The sequence below is a fragment of the Pristiophorus japonicus genome, chromosome 17 (assembly GCF_044704955.1).
Source record: "Pristiophorus japonicus isolate sPriJap1 chromosome 17, sPriJap1.hap1, whole genome shotgun sequence".
NCBI classification, from domain to species: Eukaryota; Metazoa; Chordata; class Chondrichthyes; family Pristiophoridae; genus Pristiophorus; species Pristiophorus japonicus.
In genome coordinates, this window is record NC_091993.1 from 64,398,055 (window position 1) to 64,413,849 (window position 15,795).

Sequence of the window (15,795 nt, forward strand, 5' to 3'; positions counted from 1 at the left end):
TGCGGCGACATGGAAGGTAGGGATAGTTAGAGCTAGATAGGGATAGATCAAATCCGTGCGGCGACACGGAAGGTAGGGATAGAGCTAGATAGGGATAGATTAAATCGTGGGGACGCGATTCGTGCGGCGACACGAACAGGAAAACCGTGCGGCGACACGGAGGGATAGAGAATCGCGCAAACCACGTAGGGAAATGCGGAGGTTAGGGAATTACGTAAAATTAAGCCGCGGGACTACGCAGAACTGTGTAAATTTTAAATTGTACGGCGTCGATCTTGTATATCACTTGGTCCGCCTAGGCTCTGGGTAAGATAACTGAAACCACCACGGGGCGACGTGGAGACAATCAGGACTAATTAGGACCCTGGTCCAACGTGTGGCGACACAGGATGGGTAATTTAGATAAAACTATGAATTCCCTGAAAGGTCATGGATCCAAAAATAGAGCCGGCCAAAACAATTAATAGGAAAGAAGAGAGACTCTTGTGAACGTCTGTTTTAAATGAGAAATGCTTGTGTGATTTTTACTGTGGGAAACCGGGGAGTTGTGGTTTGTTTTAGCTCCACCCACTTTTTCAAACAGAATGAAAGTTTTTTTAACCCTTCGTAGTGTTGTCCTGTATGTGGGAAGTTTAAGAGTGTGAACCTTATTGAATTACGTATATTCGGATGATAAGTTTCGGAGCCAGGAAATGCACAAAGGATAGGTTTGTTGAGTAAAAAAAGAAAAAAATACATGGTCCCGGTGGTTAAAAAAAGGATTTGACATGCACACTTACTTGTCGAAAGAAAACATGCAATGATTGATTACATTACAAAGTCTGAATTGTGATTTTGAGATATTCAGAGAAGGCACAGCAAAACAACTGAGATGGATTCAAAAGGATTCAAAAAAATAATTATATTAAATCTGCAGTTTAGAAGAGATAGTATAACACGACCTTGAGGTTGGAACAATTGAGATAACGAAAAGCAGTCCACAGCCTATGTGCCAGACTTCCCTCTAGTTATGGAAAAGACAACAAAAAAGACGTAACGTACTAAATAGGTGCTGAAAGAAAAAAAAATGTTCTGAGAGTTTAAATTATGAGAAAAGTTCCATTGCAGTCTGGAAAAAAATGCATCACTCCTGTCGAGTTGGCAGAAAAACTCCATTAAATTAGGACTTTCATTGACAGAAGGAGGACATATTAAAAACCGTAGACGTCTTAAAGAGTGCGCGCACGAGAAACATACTCAGAGTTCCACTGGGACCTCTGAGAAAGGTATCGATAGACTACGTAGTTAAAATGGTTGGCTTTGCATTGACCGAGGCTGATGATGAAATTGAATTTCAGTAAACAAATAGCTATTAAAAATGTGTGGTCTCGTTTTAAATCAATCAAAAAAAATATCTTTGGCAAGTACTTGAATAAGAAGTTAAAAAATATTGGAGTTTAATCAAATGCTGCCTTTCCTGATGAAAAGATTTTTTTTTCAGATGGTTACGTGAAGTCACGTAATGACATCAGGTCTTCTTACAAACCTGTAAAGGAGTTAACCCTTTCCATTGACAGCCGTTTCATACTGAACATTATCAATTTGGATTTCTTAATAGAAAAAAGACTCACCTAACAGAGGAATGGTGCGATAGTCAGAATAAAAATAAAAACAGAACTAGCTTATGTAATAATACTTGCCTGATACAATAAAGAAATAGATACTCAAACAAAACAAATTGAAGAGTTAAAAGGCTAAGATAAATAAGCTGAAAGGAATCCACAAACCCAACTTAACCCTGACCTCCGATTTCACGGAGTGACCTCGACATGCATGGATATAATGCAGAATCAAGGGACCTGTGGGCCCTGGTAAAGCAAACCCTGAGCCCAACTGAGCATGCCCGATTTCTAACTCACCTAGGACATGCTACTCATGATGCATTGTTGGTTGCTCACCCTAACGATGTCCAGGATCGCCTAAACGCTATCTTTAATGCTCTCACCACGACCCTTCAGAAGCACATCAGTATGGCCGCAGTATTAGAAACTAAACCCAAACGAGAAGAAACTGCCGATGAATTCATGGAAAGATTTATTGAAATATACGGAAGTCAATCAGGAGATAATTCCTTCAGGGCAGGAGAGGATTCTCCTCAATTCTGCGCTATCCTACTGCCCTATTCGATTGCTCACGCTATCTGGACAAATAATATGAATTGGGCAGATAACAGTAAAGCCCAGATGGAAAGGGCAGTTAAATATTATTGGCAGGAAAAGAAAGGAGAGGGGGGAGGTGTGCTCCCAACCCGGGTCAAGACTGAATACGTGACTAGAAAGGAAGAGCTGCCTCGGGTGGAAGGACCAAAACCCGACCCAAGGGGATACCAGATGGAACCGCAGTATTGCGTGCAGGGTTGGGTGGATAAACAGGGATACGGTTATACCAAACACCCAAATGGCCCGGGCCCTGCTAATTACGGACTGCCCTACTGTCCCCGGCCTGGTATGGGAAGAGGTCGGGGCTGGGAAAGACAAGATGGATGCTTTAATTGTGGGCAAGAAGGACATTGGAGTAGAGAGTGTCCCTCCCGTCGGCACAAAGGAGGAAGAGGAGGGGAGCAAGGGGGGAAGAGGGCGGGGATCTTACACTAACTTCTTCCAGAACAACCCCTTTGGCCAACCGTCCCCCGATTATTTTATTGACTACGTAGCTTGATTGTGCAGGGACCCTCCCCGGATGACGAACCGAAGATATTGTTAAAAATTCGGAATGAGTGGCAACTCTTCTTGATAGATACGGGAGCCTTCATGTCTTCTGTACAATCAAAGCTTAAACTCCCCGCCTTCACTGAAACACAGGGACTGTCAGGATTCCTGGGACAAGTCTCTACATTCCCGGTGTCAGAACCGGTTAAAATGGGTTACCAGGAAGAATCAGTGGAACATCGATTTGTTATCACAACCAATCTGGACTGTAACTTGATGGCTAGAGACCTCCTCTACAAATTCCAGTTGCATTTGGAGTGTGGAGATTATTGTAAAACAGGGAACCCTTAAGCGGCAGTATTATACCACTAGAACCCCTCAGTGGTGGTCTCTGGACCTGCCGCAGGCACCCTATCACGTGACCCTAGCTTATGATCCCAGTGGAAAGAATCAGGACCTGCAAAACTTTTATCAGGATCACGAAGGGGAAGTGAAGGAAATTCTATTAAGGGCTAGAGTGACTGGACTGGAAGGGAAGGCAGATTTTGTGGAAATGGACAGCCCCCAACGGTGGCACCACATATTACTCGTGAAGTATTACCTGCCCACCACGCTAAAGATTTGGGAGTTATGGTGCGCCAGGCTATAGACGAAGCTGACCCTACCAGCCAGGATGTGCAAATTGTAAAACGTGGCCGAACAGTCCAATTCCACGGGGACCCCGAGAAGGTCTTAACGACTCTGCAGCATCATACTGGCTCTGGCATACCTGACTATGTGGATCCTCATGTGTGGGCAGAGGACCCCTCCCAAGTGGGTTATACTCCCATTGATCCGATTGAGATCCCAGTGCAGGGCAATGTGGACTGACCCTCTATCCGACAGTACCCACTGAAATCACAGGCAATCCTAAACTGACCTTTCGGCACTGTATTGCCATTAATCCGGCCTGTTTTCTTACTGAGCCACCCCAAGATGAGGAAGAACCCAGTTATGATTGTTTATCTTTAATTCAAGAGGCCTCATCAGTCAGGGAAGATTTAGTTGATGTACCAATGGAATATCCAGATTGTATTATGTATGTTGACGGAAGTTCTTCTATTAATCCAGAAGGTACACGAATCTCAGGATACGCCATAGGAAACCAGGAGAATCAGGTCTTGGAATCTGCCGCCTTTGAAACCACCTATTCTGCCCAACAAGCTGAACTATTTGCCCTCACCCGAGCCTGTATCTTGGCCAAAGACCTCAAAGTCAATATCTATACCGACTCTAGGTATGCCTTTGGGGTGGCCCATGATTTCGGACAATTATGGAAAAATAGGGGATTCCTAACCTCACAGGGGAATGAGATATCCCATAAGCAACTAGTATCTGATTTGTTGCAAGCCCTCATGTTCCCCAAGCGCATTGCCATTGTTAAATGTACCGCCCACACCACCGGAAAATCCCCGGTTGATATAGGGAACCACTGTGCTGACAAAGAGGCTAAACAGGCCTCTCGTGACCAACAAATGGTAGTGCCCAAAATGATGAGTCAGACTAAAAATCCTGCGAAGGATAAGTTAGCCTCGGAAAAACCAATGCCAACCATCCAAGATGTTATTAAAGCACAGGAGGACGCTTCTGAAAAAGAAAAACTGTTGTGGAAATATTATGGATGTACTTATGACAATGTTTCTAAACTCTGGACCACTCCCGTGGAACAGACTTGCATGTCTGACGAGTTGGCTCTATGGGTTATTGAATGTATGCGGTTTGCTACTCATTGTGGAGCAAGGACCATGAGTGACACACTTTTGGCTACTTGGTGGCACCCTAGACTCCAGGCGCTTGCCCAGAACATCAGTAGTCATTGCCTGGTTTGCCAGCAACATAATCCAGGGAAGGGAGTCCCCTGTGATTGGGGTAAAACGCCCCTACCGGAAGGTCCCTTTGAGACATTTCAGTTGGACTACATTGAGTTGCAAAAAGTTCAGTGTTACAAATATGTGTTAGTAATAGTAAATGTGTTTAGCAGATGGATTGAAGCCTACCCTAACCTGGACAATAAGGCTCAAACTGTTGTTAAGGTGTTAATGAAGGAAATTGTTCCGAGATATGGTATCTCAGCTCGACTGATGACCACCTATGTTCTTTCTCTGACTCAGGCTCTGCGACTAGCTCACAACCAGGTTCGAGAGGCTCACCTCGACCTCCCAGTTTTAAACGAATCGTCCCTTGTGGTACCAGAGAAATATGTCCTGATTAAGAAATGGATTCGAAAGGGATTAGAGCCACGATGGGAGGGGCCTTTTCAGGTGTTACTCACTACCCCCACTGCAGCCAAGGTTGAGGAGAAAACTGCCTGGGTTCACCTGCACCACTGCAAGCTCACCACCCTCTAACGAACCTATTTTATTGGTTATTCTAATTCCTGTTTCTGTTCCAGATTTCCTCTTCTCCATAGCTGAACAAGACCATTGGCATCCTAATTGGAACATGGGTCCTGAGGAGACCAGTTTGAACTTTTACCCGTAGTGATAGACAGCCAGCTACACCGACGGTGACCTGAGAAGAGAGACGGGAAAACCGAACTCTTTTAATCAGCAAAATATCCTAAGTGTTATCATGGAATGATAAAAGGGGGGAATGTGAATGTTTGAAAATGTATAGAGACATTGAAGTTGAGAACGTGGGAATTATATATGGACAGTGTAAGCTAACAAAGAATTCATGGAGGAATAGCCATGACATCTCAGACTCGAGACTGCAAAATGTTACAATACTAACACAGCTTGAAAAAAAAACCACAGCTTGCAAAAAACCTCAAGGTCTTATTAGATCATGTTATTAACCTGAAACATTAACAGAAGGTCTTTGTTTAAAATCAGACCATACTTAGGTCGGCTTATGAGTGGACAAAGGGAAAGAGGGATCAAAGAGGATAGGCTGAACTAGGATGTCACTCTAATTGTATCTTGTTATCTTTTACCGAAAATGTATAACCATCGTCCCTTTTCAATGTAAACTCACTTTGTCCGTAGGAAGTGAATGCAATCTATCACAGTGCATTCCTTCTGTCTGATAAAGTCCTTGATTGAGACTTGCTTTAAAATAAAAGCTTGCTTTGTTTAAAGCACAATCGGTATTCGACTCAGTGATTTCACTGAACCAGATTGAGGGAAAAGAATCCAGAAATCAACATTTGGTGTCAGAAGTGGGATCTCAACGGACGACTGCCGAAAACTTGCGAATTAAGAGCCAGACTTTCATTTGCCATCCGAGCCCTTGCAGGCTTCCAGCATCGCCCCCTACACACTTAAAAAACATTTCATTATCTATTGCAGCAAGCCACCAGTTCAATAAAATCAAAAAAACCCAGTCCGAAACCTTCACTCCAAACTGACCTGAACGATGTGTGTGGTGTCCCTTTAAGAGCTGCAGACATCGCCACTGTTGGCCTGCTTGCATTAACCTGGCGTGCTTAGGACCCCGTGCTGAATGGAGCGCTAGGGTGGAAGTTCGTGCTTCTCCAGCATGGCGCTATCAGTTACTGGCAATGGAAAGATATGCACGAAAACGGCGGCCACCATTTGAGCGCCATTTAATGGCACTACGGAGTGGCACTAAGGCCACACATTTCTAGCCCCTTGAGTCTCTTGTATTGTGGGGGAAGGGGGAGTGGCCTTCTGCCCAAAAGAGCCTCCAATGACTAGGGCTTGATTGTGAGAATTTTACCCAAGACCATCATCTGACAGCTTGAAAAGTGTACCCTACAGTTCCATACTATTAACTAAGAAGTGTCTCACCTTTAAGGGCCATCAGTACCTTTAAAAGCTGCTGCTGGCCCAACTTTCCAATTGATAGCCAATCAGTCCTGTGGTGTTTTGCAAGTGCAGTGAACCCATTTTAATGAGGAGCTGGGGCTACAGACACACAATCTGGCCAAGCTCACCCCCTCCTTGTACATGCATCACAGCCTTAGACTTCTTGGACTTAGAAAATCAGGGCCACAGTGCCTGCTTCAGAATCTTCACCATCTCTATTCCACTACTGTTGCTACTTTCTCTTCAAAAGATAATGGAATTGAGATTACTTCTCTAAATATCTTCCAACAAAATACCTATCTGAAAATTGAGTATTTATCTGTTATTCGACATGTGGTCTGATGGTCACCACCATGCACCTGGAGCTTCTGAAGAATGCGGTTGCTGCTGGATTGTTAAAGGGTACAAAATGGCCACCTGAGCCATACATGGGGATTTTTCGTGACACAGGATTTGTTGATGTGCGTATGGAGGACAAGCAACACAAGGGACAAACCTTCCAAGCTTTCTTTGCTACAGCAAACAAGCCCTGAATGTGTTGTATTGGATGAGCACTGATACCTGACTAATTTGTATTTGCTGATGCTGTTATGTAATCCTTTAGCAATGTATAAAAATAATGTGGAACACAATCTCTTATACCAGTTATATTCCACTTATCCCAGACAGATTTAAACATGTCAGATAAGCAGAATAACTTCATTATGAGCTGTACTGTTCCTTTTGTGGAGCCATAAAGTAATTCATGACACCATATTCGGCCCCCAAGCAGATATCAGTAAACATGTATATGCCCCAGCACAATTTATCTTGCCTAACAATCCAAGTAGGTATCCATAGTAACCCATTGATTGATCAGGGTTCTGGTACACTGTGCCGTGTAATGGTCCCCGCCCGCAGTGAAGGTGGACTTCCTGATCTGAGGAGTGCTAGCAGGGGCAGAAGTCAGACAGAGCCTTGGCACTCCCCCACAGGGAGGGAAGGAGACTGAAAAGGGTCCCACGTGTCCTGCTTTCACACACCATTAGCAGTCAGAGCACAGCGTTACACAGTACAGGAGAACGGTTGCTTGATCATTCTCTTGAATGGCCAATAAAGAATGACATCAGGACATAGAGGGTTGGGAAATACATCGTAAATAGAGGAGGATTAAAACAAAATGTTGTTTGTCTGGTATCTATTTGCTTGCACCCATTGTAACCCACAGAAGGGATTTGAAATACAAAAGCAAAATAATTTGGATGCTGGAAATCTGAAATAACAGGAAATGCTGGAAATGCTCAGCAAGTCAGGCTGCATCTGTGGAGAGAGAAACAAAGTTAACGTTTCAGGTTGGAAGGAATTAGAAAGTTGCTTGCAAAAGATTTTGGAAAGTGAGGAAGAGAGTAGGATTAGACTTGAAGCCTTGTGGAGAAAATTAACTCCACAGATTTGATGTGCCAAGTGGCCTTTTTCTGTGTTGTGACATGCTATAAGTTTAACAATTTTATTAGGAAAACTATAAATGGAATTTTGTAAGTGGGGTTTTGAGAATTTGTCCTGGATCGATATTAATCTTTTCATTTCATTTCATTTGTGCTGGTCTAAGATCTCGTTCAGCTGGCTCTAAGAAATGGGGGCAGATGACGATTAGCAACATTAAACACTACTTATTGAGAGCCCTCATCCAACCTATCACCATCTCCTGGTGTGAGCCATGTGACTTGGAAGATGATGCACCTCAGAAGTTCTGCACTCCATTTTCTCTATGACATTCTCAGTAAGGTGAAGCAAAAGACGTATCATTGCTTAAACATAACAGACCCATGTCAACTTGTGATAGCTGGGGCATAGTGGCAACACTCTCGCCTCTGAGTCAGCAAGTTCGGGGTTCCAGTCCCACTTGAGAGATTTAAACGCAAAATTTAGGCTAACACTCCTGTGCAGTACTGAGGGACTGCTGCACTGTTGGAGGTGCCGTTTTTCGGTCCAGACGCTAAACCGAGGTCCCTTCTGCCCTTACAGGTGGACATAAAAGGTCCCATAGCACTATTTCGAAGAAGAACAGAGGAGTTCGCCCCGGTGCTGGTCAATATTTATCAACCAACATCACTAAAACAGATTATCTGGTCACTATCACAATTTGATTAATGCAACCTTGCTGTGCGCATACTGGCTGCTGTGTTTCCTACATACAAGTGTTTATATTTTATATGTATTTAATTGAAAAGCGTTTTGGGTCCTGGGGTTGTGAAAGGTGCTATAAAAATGCAAGTCCTTTCTTTACTCAAGATAGCTGTCGAGGAACAGCAGCATGATTGCTGAGCAGAGGATGAACTCATTTGCTGCACTGACGAGACTTTGGAAAAATTCCAGTTAATCACGGGACAGGTCATTGCAAGGTACGTAAGGACAGTTTTCAGTGTCTTCACTGTGGTGAATGAAGTCTGTGTCCATCCAGAAATTGGAGCAACAAAGCCTCGATTTATACAACACAACATAAATCCGGGTAAGATATCTGGCAAATGTTATCAAACACAAACTGCAGTCCCATACTGACTCCCTCTTCACAAACAATTGGCAAAATGATTATTTTCTATTTTATGATCTTTATCACTGAAGTGCTCAAATTTAGGCACTTGCAGTATTGGAGAAATTGCCAAGTCCTAACAGATCACTGCAATTTAAAGTGCAAAAATAACTAACTTTTTGTAAAGGTAGCTGCCTCTTCACTTCTGCATACTTTTGCTTTCTGTTTCATATCTGCCACTTTCAGAATAGCGTGAAACAAATCATAATTTGTAAACCAATCCCACCTTGTTTGGAACTATGAGGCCAATGACACGATGGTCCATGCTCACGGTACCAATGCACATCGGCTGTTTGTGACCTGTATTATCAGGTGTTGGGCCTGATGTGCACATGTTGTATGTTACATGTTGACTGCATGCCCTGCTGAGATGTAGATACGCATAAGATACAATAAACAAGCTGTAAGGTTGTGTGAAAGCTTGGCATGGCGAATGGTAACCATGGCAAAGATTGAGAGGCTGGAGCAGAGAATAGAGTCAATGGCTAGTCAGGGGAATTGATGGTGAGGGCTGAAAGCAATAGCTTCAGTACAATGATGATGAATTGGAGAAAGCTTTTATTGTATATGCAAGCACTCTGATAATGACTCCACGAGGCAGGGGTATGGCACTTGAACTGTACAGACTGTAGTCCTTTATTGTAACTACAAGAGTGAGGACACTTTTATACTTGGTTACCTGCAGTGTACAGGTGACCCTTAGGTCTCCAGCAGCAGCACCCTCTGGTATACAGGTATGGTATATACAGGGTGAAGCTACATTCAGGTCTAGTGTTACAGTACATCATTGACATGCATAAATAACAACACTCCCCCCTAAGCCTTTCCCAAATCCTTATTGCCATGACATGGGGAGGTGATCAGTAGTGGGTTGTGGTGAGGGTTGTGTGGGTGCCAGGTGTAATCCCTGTGCTCGTGGCTGCACTCATCCATTCCCCCCCTTCACACAAAGACCACGTGGGTATCACTGTTGGAGGATTTCTCAGTGGTGGAGCCCCAGTGCAATGAATAAGGTACACACATTGTAGAATGGGTAGGTAGTGGTGTTTGGTGGTGGGCAGGGGCACAGGGCTGTGTGGGCTCCTTGTCCTCCATTGATGGTGGAAGTCTGGTCATCCCAGGTTCCGCCGGGAAAGCTGGAGGGTATTGGCCTCTCGCTCCCGGTGCTGGCCCTGGTGGCCAGGGGGTGTAGGGCCGATCTGGGGCAGGTTGCCAGTGGTGGAGGCTGTGCTGCCCATTGACCACTGTCCCTGCAGTGGGTTTGCTCCCACTGGGTGTGTGTGAGCCCTTCCTGGGGCATCACATTGGTCCCGAAAGCACAGGCTGCATGGCCAGGTAGCTTGCTGGACCTGGGGATCTCCCACGGGGGGTTTCCTCTGGCATTGACATTATACCTGTAGAACCCGGTGTCATTTATCATGCTACCTTTTACATGCATGACACATTGGCTCCGAACGTAGCTAGTCACATTTTCACATTTTGCACTTACAACACTTTCTTATGTATCGGTATCACAATGCCGGGTTACATTTATCACATTAGCATTTCTGGCATCACTATTCAACGGTATGAACTTGTTACTTACATCACTTTTAGAAGCATTCATTACATTTTTCCCATTAGCTTTTCCGGCATCATCATTTAACATTACATTTGTATACCCGCATTCATTTACTGCACTTTTAACTTTAATATCACTGGCATCACTGTGCCTAGAGTGGAACTGTCCCTTTAATTGTCTTGGGTTCCCGGTCTCCTTTAAAGAGGGCTTTGCAATCTTTACCCCAATCCGGTTCGCTGCTCGGTGCCACGTGTTGCTCCTCCAACGCTGCCGCTCGTGGTCTGGTCGCGGCCATTTTGTTTCCAGCTGCTTCACCTCGTGGTGCGGCCGCCATCTTCTCTCTCTCCTCGAGGTAGGCTGCGGTGATCCTTTTCTCCCCAGGTTTTCCCACAGATGCTGGGAATCTACTTTCTACACCGATCTTCTTCCCTCGGAGTCCTGCCACGGCCCGGAAGGTGAGGTCTGGATCATCTCACCACGGTGTTGTGCAGCCTGTGTCGTCGCCACGCAGTCGAGCTGGATGGTAGGATTTCTAAATGCTGCGATGGACCAGAGTTTGGGGCCGCGTAGGATGTCGATCGCTGGGCCCGGAGGCCGTCGTCACTCCAACCAATTTGGACTTGCTTCATCCAACTTCTTCCCAGCAGCATTGGACCATCACCAGCAACGATCCACCATGGGACATCTGGACGTCCACACTGCCAACGACTGGGATGGTGCCTTTTGTGTAGGTGAGCAGCTTTGACTGGATTGGGGACAGTTTTGGGCGTTCGGCGGGATTGTTCCAGAGTTTCTCAAAGGCCGTCTGACTCATCAACGACTGGCTCGCCCCTGTGTCGATCTCCATCAAAACTGGAACCCCGATGATTCCCACTTCCATTTTCCACAGGGAACTCTCGGTGGAGCAGGTATATATTCCGTGCTCTTCTTCCAGGGGCTGAGCAGCTTCGTCTTCATCAGTGTTGGAGCCCAGATGATCGGCCAACTCTTCAGCGACTCGGTGAGTAAAACTTTTTCTACACAATCGCTGAAGGTGACCTTTCGCGTTGCAGCCTTTTCAGGTATAGTCTTTGTATCGGCACTGGTGGGCCCTGTGGTTTCCTCCACAGCACCAGCACGGGGCTAGCCGATTGGCCCCATGTGGTGGTCTCAGGATTTTGCAGACCGAAATCATGAAAGCCTGGCTCACTTTGATTGCCTTCTGCAGGGTGACAGTAGTGTCCGCAGAGAGCAGTTTATGGAGGAGGCCCTCGTGGCCGATTCCAATAACAAAGATGTCCCTTAGTGCTTCGGTGAGATAGTCGCCAAAATCACACGGTGCAGCCAACCTTCTTAGATCTGCAGCATACTTAGCAATTTCTTGGCCTTCGGGCCGCCGGTGAGTGTAAAACCGGTGCCTGGCTGTGAGGATGCTCTCTTTGGTTTTAAGTTGCTCTTGTATTAAAGTTACAAGCTCTGCATAGCTTTTGGTTGTCATCTTCGCTGGGGGTAGCAGGTCCCTGACGAGGCCATGGATAGTGGGCCCACAACTGCTGAGCAGGATGGCCCTGCGTTTGTTTGTCAGTGAGATCGGTGAGTCCCCAGCCAGGTCATTACCGATGAAGAAGTGTTCTAACCGTTCCACAAAGGCATCCCAATCTTCCCCATCAGCAAATTGCTGGAAGTTGCTGAGATTAGATATGTTGTGCGTGAAATTTCGTAACCTCGTCGGCAGTTATCGTATATGCAAGCACTCTGATAATGATTCCACGAGGCAGGGGTATGGCACTTGAACTGTACAGACTGTAGTCCTTTATTGCAGCTCTTAGAGTGAGGACACCACGAGGTGAGCTCCCTTTTATAGTTGGATATCTGCAGTGTACAGGTGACCCTTAGGTCTCCAGCAGCAGCACCCTCTGGTGTACAGGTATGGTATATACAGGGTGCAGGTACATTCAGGTGTAGTGTTACAGTACATCATTGACATGCATACATAACAGTCTTGACATCTAAAAGGACAAGTAGTCAGACAGCATGGAAGTCATTGAGGGCATGATGGAGCTGGTGGAGAAATAGAGCTGTAGGTCATCGGCATACATATGGAAGTTGACCCCCAAGCCTATGGGTGATGTCACCCGGTGCCAGCATGTGTGGATATGTGAAAATGTATAAGCAATAAAGACAGTGAAGTGAACTGGATATTAAATGTATAGAGACATTAAAGTCGAGAAGTTGAGAACGTGAGAATTATATATGGACAGTATAAGCTAACAAAGAATTCATGGAGGAATAGCTATGAAAATTTCAGACTCGAGACTGCAAAATGTTACAATACTAACACATATTGAAACAAAACCCACAGCTTGCAGAAAAACCTCAAGGTCTTATTAAATCATGTTATTAACCTGAAACATTTTAAACAAAGACCTTCTGTTAATCAGACCATACTTAGGTCGGCTTATGAGTGGACAAAGGGAAAGAGGGATCAAAAGGGATAGGCTGAACTCGGATGTCACTCTAGCCCTATCTTGTTATCTTTTGCCGAAAATATATAACCGTCGTCTCTTTACAATGTAACGTCACTTTGTCCGTAGGAAGTGGGTGCGATCTATCAAGAGTTGCATTCCTTCTGTCTGATAAAGGTCCCCGATCGGGATTTGCTTTTTAAATAAAAGCTTGCTTTGTTTAAAGCACAAACGGTATTCGTTTCAGTAATTTTGCTGAACCAGATTGAGGGAAAAGAATCCACATTTACACATGTAGATGAGGAAGAAGAGGAGGACAACTATTGATCCTTGGGCAAGTCTGGAGGTGATGGTAAGGGGAACAGAAAGAGAAACAATGAAACAAAGAAACAAAAACTTGCATTTATACAGTGCTTTTCACAACTTCAGGACGTCTCAAAGTGCTTTGCAGGCAATGAAGTACTTTTTGAAGTACCTGTATAGTCACTGTTGTAATGTAGGAAATGAAGAGGCCATATTTTGCAGAGCAAGATCCCACAAACAGCAATGAGATAATGACCAGATAATCTGTACTTTGATGATGTTAGTTGATGGATAAATATTGACAAGATCACCAGGGAGAACTCCCCTGATCATCTTCGAAATAGTACAATGAGATCCTTAATGTCTACCTGAGAGGATTTAATGTCTTATCAAAAAGACGACATCTCCAACCGTGCAGTGCATCCTCAGTACTGCACTAGGAGTGTCAGCCTAGATAACGTGCTCATGTCTCTGGAATGGGACTTTAACCTTCTGACTCAGAAGCGAGAGTGTTACCACTATGCCCCAGCTATCACAAGTAGACAAGGGCCCATTATGCTTAAGCAATGATCTGTCTTTTTCTAGGATTCAAAACAGACCTAGCAGCTCAAAATTGGGCATCCATGAGGCGCTGTGAGTCATCAGTAGCAGCAGAATTATATTTGACCACAATCTGTAACCTCATGGTAGAGCATATTCTTCACTCTACCATTACCATCAAGCCATGGGACCAACCCTGGTTCAATGAGGAATACAGAAGAGCATGCCAGGAGAAGCACCAGGCGTACCTAGAAATGAGGTATCAACCTGGGGAAGTTAGACCACAGGACTACATGCATGCTAAGCAGCTGTAAGGTTCGAAAATCCACGGCCGCATTTGAAACACCGTAAGGACAAGAAAACTAACATGGGATCGCTCCATACACTAAATGAACATTTTTGGCCAAGTAAAAGCAGGCTGGGAAAATGTGTGGGCGGATACAGACATTGTGGAGTCTGGCTCACAAGCAAGACAGAGGCACTGGTCAATGGGGGAAAAGTGCATTCTGGTAGGCCAATCGGGTCGAGTCGGGCCTGAAGTGCGGAAATCTTCAACCAATAAGGACTCCCTGGCCCAGTTTGAAAATGACTTCCCTACCCCCCCACAAATCAAACTATGAATGTGGGCCATTATATACCTAATTAATATGGACAATAGCTCTGAATCAAAACTATGAATCACTGCAGGAATGGCCCACTGACTCCCAGGACTATAACAAAGGACCCACAGACTTTCAGGCACCTATGTGCCCCGTAACAATACCCTGGTCCTCACACCTGCGTGTACCTGTGACATCTTCTGATTAAATATTCAAAGCTATCTCCCCGTCCAAACTTACACAATGGACCACCCATTGGGTTTGCGCGCGAAAAGACCAGAACTGAATTGAATACAAATATATGACACAGAACCACCAGAAAAGGAGTTGTGGACCAAAAAGGAGTTGTGGGCAGAGTTCACAGGGGAGGAAAGGTGTGGAAAGGAAAAGACTTGCAGGAATTGTGGAGAAAAACAGTTTGGGGTCAGTTCTTGAAAAGGCTGCTGGTTGCTGGAGAGGGAATGCAGCTGGAGCAGTAGGAAAAACAGTTTGGGGTCAGTTCTTGAAAAGGCTGCTGGCTGCTGGGGGGGAAGGAGCCGAGAGAGTTTTACAAACTTTGATTTTGGTCGAGACTAAAAACCCACGAGCGAACCTCCTGGTTGGTAAGTGGCAGCAGGTGCTGCTGTTAGCCCTGAACACACTGGACAGGGTGAGAATAGCCGAAGCATCAGGCTGGGGCACGCAGAGCTGTGCAGACCTGGACACCTGATTCAATAACCTGGATTATGAGTATAGCCCAAATCCCCTCACAGATTCAATTTAGGATAGGAATTGGTAGGAAGGGTGGGAGTGGAATGTTTTAACCTCTTGTTTTCCCCTTCCCTATTGCGAGATTTTTCAGGTTGTTGAATGAGATTTTGCCATTACTGCTATTTTATGACCTCTTCCTATGCCTTTGTGTTTGCTATTCTAAATAAACAACATTAGCCATTTTGTACTCTTACCCACAGTGTCTGCTGCCTCATTCCTCAACCATCCTCATAAATCGCACATACAGAACCCAAGGGGAGTGTGGATTCGAACCCACACCCCAAGCTCCCCTTACACAGCGGAAGCAGCATGATATAAACAGCTCTGCAGTCCTGCCACATCCAGCCATGAATGGTGGCGGACAATTAAACAACTAACGGGAGGAGGAGGAGGCTCCATGAATATTCCCATCCTTAATGATGGCGGAGCCCAGCAGGCAAGTGGAAAAGGCAAGGCTGAAGTGTTTGCAACCATCTTCAGCCAGAAGTGCCAAGTGGATGATTGATATCAGCCTTCTGAGGTCCTCATCATCA